The following is a 6652-nucleotide window of genomic DNA, read 5'->3' on the forward strand; positions in this document are numbered from 1 at the left end:
CAGGAGATGTAAACTTCGGGGAACTTAACGTAGTACTACTTCCGTTTGTCCCATCAATGGAATTGACAAACATGTAGTACCCTATTGCAGAAAAAGTGATTTCGAATTCGATTATCCGTTTGACTGAAGCAATGTCAGGATCCTTGAGTGGAGGGAATGTATGAATATTGTACAGATCAAATGAATAGACCGACATAAATACTTAGAATTTAGAGTTCGTGTTTTCTCCTGTTTATCGTGAAGTAGTATGGCGCTATTCTGTCCAAAATCATAGGGTAATAATCAACGTGTGATAACCTCTGTTAACTGCTTTTTTATGTTTAAAACAACATTTCTCGGTGTAGGTTCATTAACGAGCAACTTTGAAGTGTGTATGTAAGGGTGTGTGTGTGTGTGTGTGTGTGTGCGTGTGTGTGTATGTGTGTGTGCGTGTGTGTGTATGTATGTGTGTGTGTGCGTGTGTGTGTATGTGTTTGCATCTCCTGTTGGAGAAATGAGGTGATGTACAGATTAACAAAACGGTTCATAAACCCGTTACTGTTATATATATTTTATTTCTTGTATTTTTCTTTTGAATATATCTTTTTTATTCTTTCGGTTTCCAATTGGTCGTATCTAAAAGTCTTTTCTAGAATACCATATCATTTAGAACTAGCTGACCAAGTAATATCCATGTTTAGAATGTAAACTTACCACGCTCATCATTAAAAGTGTGGTCATAAAGTGGGCCTTGTTTGAAAAACTCGTTTATCCCCGTAGTTCTTTCCCAGGCTACGTCACTTTCTTCAACGGCAAAATTGCATATTGCCATCTTCTGAAAATCACACTTCATGGGTTCTTGTTGAATAGAATAAAGACGAATAAAGTAAGACGTATGAAGTATGCCCAAAGAAAACAAAAATAATATTATGTCTAACCACTTCATACAGGCATAGACAAAAATGCCCGTTTTTAATCTTCGATAGGCTGATTTTTAGGTAATATACTAACGCTTAAAAGACACTATTTATTTGTCCACACTGAGATTTGTTGTTGTTTTTTTTTTTCAAAATTATTTTAAATTTTGCATTGGAGAAGAAATATCAAACATAAGCTAATTACTCTCCGTAACTAAAAGAAAAAATGTAAAGATTATGTTCGTCGAATTTTTGTTGGTTTTGTATTCACAAATGCAGGGGCACATTTAGAATACAAGATGGATACATATGGATATAAGCCCCCGTGCTTAACATTCATTCATTTGATTTACACTGTTTTCAAAGAAAAAAAATTGAGTATATGAATACATTTGTATAAGAACGACCCAAGTCCAATTTTTGGCCAAATTCAGTTTGACATGGGAAATTGTAGCTTATGCATGGACTCATCTTGTGTATAAATGATAAATCCTAATTACCCCCGGAAGTGCCTGAAATAAATGAGTTAAATCTTATATGAATGTAAGAATGAAGGACTTGGGTCATTCTTACATTCATATTATAGCGCCCTCTCTCGTCCTTCTCTCATCTCTATAGCAGAATATCATGTATATGAATCAAAGAACGACCCAAGTCCATATGAATCAAAGAACGACCCAAGTCCATCACACAAAATGGCCGCTCCACAATTAATGTTAATGTTAATTGTCATAATAATATATGTTCTAATTTGTATATACAATGTTGCCTTCCCAACACAGTTAAATAGAATATTATTGGACAAACAAAAAAGATATGAAGTTTTTTTTAGTTTACTCGAAATGGTCTTCCATGGACTTGGGTCGTTCTTATATTCATATACTCAATTGTCATAGTTACATAATCAATAAGCAACTTTTCGAAACTTTGGGGAGTTGAAGTATAGTCATGCCATGTACGTGGTGAATAATGTAGCATAATTTATGCCAAAAACAACAACAATAACAAACAAACTCTCATGGATTAGGTCATGTTGCATATAAACTTTCTAACTTATTCATCTATTATCTTAATGTTGTTTTGGTATCATTTACTTTGATATAAATGTTTTAAGAATATCAATAAAATACATTGTTACGTTGTTTCTTTTGTTCTTGTCCTGATTCATCCGTGAAAAGACTCACCACTCTTGCATGGACCCGGTGCCAAGTAAATATCGTCGATCGCAAATTCACCCCACTCCGGGTGCACAGTGTCGGCCACAATGATGAGATGGACATTGTACATTGAGGGGATGCGCGTTATATCAAACTGAAACATATGAATATAAGATGCATATCGTGTACATATCAGGTTTTAATGTACATTGAAAATTGGGAAAGTTCAAACAATTTATTCAGACTTCAGACCACTACATGGATAAGCGTGTCTGGGCTGACCGCCGAGATGGGGTAAAATACAAATTTCTTACTTTATTAAAGACCACGGAAAAAACAAATGAAGAGTATCTTGCGTTTTTGCTGTCTTGGAGTAGGAATACACACACACACACATATACATACATACATACGTACATACATTCGTATTTTCTGAGATTATTAAGTCGCTTTGATTATAATATCAAAGAAAACTGACTGCATTTTTATTTCCTTTTGTTTGCAAACTGTTACTTTTTAGTCTCATTCCTCATTTTCTCATTTTCATAAAATACTGTTCTGTTCTGTTTGATGTAGGACCTGTTGGGTTATGTTAATGCCATTTGTTGTGTTTGTTACCTTGCATGTATATGTTTATAGGGCCCCCTGGAAAATAGTTTTGGATTACTGACGGGGCCACAAAGTATATATAAAACATAATATTAATATTAATGATAATAATGATAATAATAATAATAATAATAATAATAATAATAATAGTAATATATATCAATAATTTTAATGAAATAATAATGTAAGTGATAATAAAATGATTATTATAATAACAATAATAATGATAGAAAAAATGGAGTGTATATGTTTGATGGCGTTTTGTGAAATTAATACACACACACATAACACACACGAACACACACAATGCTTTTACATATTTTTGGGAAAAGGCCGTGCCCCACCCTCCTCCCCGCAACAAAATTAGTTATGAAATTAATGATGATAAATTTAAAATCTATAGAAAATAAGTAAAATATCAAGATGGTGGTCATTGCCCTTCAGAACATATTATCTATTAAGGTACCTGTTTATGGAAAGATATTACAAATGGCACTGGCGCTTTCGTTTAAGTTTGTTAATTTAACTAACTTTATGTTTCATTAGACAAGAAGCGATTCTGACAACCCTCTTGATGGAAAGATGTGTATAGTATACCGCTCTGAATTGTTGATGCTTATATGCATAGTAAATGTGATAAAGTTGATTTTACACGTCTCCGCTTTTTATCGATAGCTCTGTGCCGTTTCATTTATGAGTGAAAATGTCCTGAATTCATTAAACATCAGTTGGACCAGACTGTGCGAATACGACAATGCAATGACATAAAGCCGCTCTCCCCTGAATACCGGTAGAGTCAAATTGTACACGATGACAGTCATTTCTCCTCTGTCTATTTAAAACCACGGTGTCACCACATGGCCCTGGTCCTATATCATGCTGGAAACATCATAATTATGATTGTGTCATTCTTGATCACACCAGCTCCCCCCCCCCTCAACAGCTGTGTAATTATCATGAAGTACACCATTTGTGACCGTGCATCACAAAACCAACAAAAAAAAGTCGCACCTCTTGATTTTACGTAAGGACTCAAAAAAAGAAGAAGAAAGAAGTAAAACGGGTCAATCAAGTCATTCTCACGTTTTTCATGTTTTCTGAAAGAGCTATTCTTCTTCTACATTATTCTATTTTTGGATCATAAAATGAACGGGAAAGTGTGTTTTTTTTTTTCTGGGAGACTCTCTTTTTTGGCGGGGGAGGGGGGGGGGGTAAAGAAGTGTGATTACGTATGTCTCTGAGGCCCCTTCTCATTTCTTGAATATCCTTTGCACACTCTTTACTTTCAACACTTAATCACTTTTGAAAGGATAATACTACTGCTCTCAAAGTTGGCAATAACCATGGACAGAATGTGATAATAGAATGTGCTTGGTTTCAGCTAAATCCAACAATCCCTTCATTATTGTTGCTACAGTGGTTTACATCCTGTTTTTTGTGTTTGTCCCATTCATTGCACAGGTAGCAGTACAGGGCTTAGTAAAGATTAAGCGTTTGAATAGACCCTGTATTTTGATTTTTTAGTTTACACTTTCCCACAGTGTGTGCTTTCTTTCTAATATTTGCATAGGTTTGGAGAGCACATTTGAGTGTAGTTTATTTCAAAGCTTAAGGTCTGCTATTTCAGAATCTGCCCTGTCCAAGTCTGGCGCATTTTTGTTGTTTTTTGTGGGGGGGGGGGTATGATGCAGGGTCACATATATACCTCTCCCTTGAAAGAATAACAATGAACCTTTGGATAGCATACAAGCCCTGCTGGAAAACAAACAAACAAACAAACAAACAAACACGCTATTCCACAGTGTGGAACGAACGAATTGAGGGTGTCGGTGCAATATAGTGCTAGCCCACTCTTTTGTCAAAATTGAGTTACATGCGTTTTTAAAATCCTTATCCTTCACTCTAACCTCCGTGAAAATATCATATTTGAATTCAGCCAAAAAGATGGTAAAAAATATGCATGCATTCATGTTTTATTAATGTACGATGTATGGACTTTCCAAACATGCAACAGCGATTATCTCAAAATGACCATTGTGTGGGTTAGCACTATATTGCACCGACCCCTCAATCGTAAAACACGGTAAGGAACACATTGCGAAACACTGTGTAAAATCAGATGTGAACAAATTTCTCAAACAATATAAAATCTGTTCACAATCTCAAATAGAACATTCTGTTTACATTGAGAATCATCAATTCCCAGTGGTCAAAAATACTACGAGAACTCTCTGTTGGAAAAAGAAACACACACAAACACACACCACAGTGTGAAATTTATGTGAACACTTTGTGAACACACTGTGGGACAATATTTTTTTTTCGGTAGCGAGTACAATAAACTCACCTGCCCCATTATCCATTGGTTTCCGAGATCCCCTTTCACCCACAGGGGGTCAGGGAACGTGCCGGAAACCCCATCGTCAAAGAAGTTCATTTTAACAGCGAGCTGACCAATATTTGGGCCATGTAAGAAGTACCAGAATTTGAAGCACCATCCCTTTGGGTCCAAAGTCATTCTTGTCGTACGGATCTCCAGCCTCGTGTTCTGCCCAGTCTGACTGGTGTACAAGTAGTGACCGTCTGAGGGAGAAAGAAAGAGAGAAAGGGAGAGAGAAAGAGAAAGAGAGGGAGAGAGAGAAAGAGAGAAAGAGGGAGAGAGAGAGAGAGAGAGGGGGCGGGGATGGACACATTAAGTAAATTACTCAGCAGGTGACTTTTAATTTAGGTAATGGTCATAACTATGCTGAAGATACGTGGTCAGATTCAGCGTGCTGTGCAAACGATCATCAGGATTATCGACCGGTCTGCGATCGTTTGACAATTGACTTAATATAGCAACTGATTGACAAATTGCCCTACATCGACGTAAATAAGCACTGAATTGATCAGTGTTTTAGTAGTAGCCATCATAAAAATCATGGGCATACATACTCGAGCAGGATTCGAACCTACTACCTCCTGATCACCGGACAGGCGTCATCTCCACTAGACCACCGAGCTTTCGCCCGAAAGCAAGTGTTGGTTCTAATCCTTGTAGCATGCAGCGGGTACTGCTTTGTTTTTTTACCACTAAAACACGCCCATGATTTTTATCATGGCTACTACTAAAACACTGATCAATTCAGTGCTTATTTACGTCGATGTAGGGCAATTAGTCAATCAGTTGCAATGAAAACATCTCGACAGAAGAAATTCATGAAATTTGAATAACAAAGCAGTAGCGAATATAATGATGCACAGGCATATTTCGTGGATCAGTGAGAATAACTGGAAGCTGCAGCAGCTCTTGTTTACCTTTGGAACAGCCTAAAACCCACTAGCGATGAGCTCGTGGGTTTTAACTCTTTATGTGCCACGTTCGCACCTCCGACTCAGCCCACGGCGCACAAACCCGCCCAAACTGATCGATAGATCGCCAAATGCCGCAGTATAATGATACCGTTACCCGGGTCCGTTCCTCTTTAGCTTGCATTTTATTTATTGCTTGACTAACAAGCAGTGATTCATACTGGATTTGCGTGCAGATTCTAAGTTTCTGTCTCTGCTTTGTGTGCAACAGTCTTATATATTTACGATAACATAGCTACAGGACATTTCAAAGAAAAGCAATTATAGATTTTTCATAGAATTTACATAGATGTAAAGTTGGCATTTTCTTTACAGCTTTGTTCACCTTGTTTACAATTTTATAACAACAAAAAATCTATTTTAAAACCAAATGTTTTCTCAGAGCATGAATACGTTGGTGCCTCCGAATAATATGGCACACGGAGGGGGGGGGGGGGGGGGAGGGGGTTCCACCATGGCACATTAAGAATAAAACAGGTCCAAAGTTAAACCTGCGAATCCAATTTTCACCGATCCACTCTGTCCTGTGCTTCATATGTATACTGGTAGGATGTAGATGTAAGAGAAGTACAGACGTCCAGCATGACATGCGTGCTTGCCTGGAAAGTGAATAAATATAAAACACAGTTTGATGCCACA

At 37.0% G+C, this 6652-nt stretch overlaps 1 long non-coding RNA gene across 1 annotated transcript; it reads right to left on the bottom strand.

Annotated features, from left to right (window-relative positions):
- LOC140226587 (uncharacterized) lies at positions 1-5091 on the bottom strand. Its single transcript, XR_011900987.1, has 3 exons — positions 5010-5091; positions 2081-2207; positions 1-81 (listed from the first exon to the last, which is right to left on the bottom strand). It is a non-coding gene; the product is annotated as an uncharacterized lncRNA (long non-coding RNA).
- Between the last annotated feature and the right edge of the window lie 1561 nt (positions 5092-6652).

Source organism: Diadema setosum, chromosome 3 (assembly GCF_964275005.1).
Source record: "Diadema setosum chromosome 3, eeDiaSeto1, whole genome shotgun sequence".
Classification (NCBI taxonomy): Eukaryota; Metazoa; Echinodermata; class Echinoidea; order Diadematoida; family Diadematidae; genus Diadema; species Diadema setosum.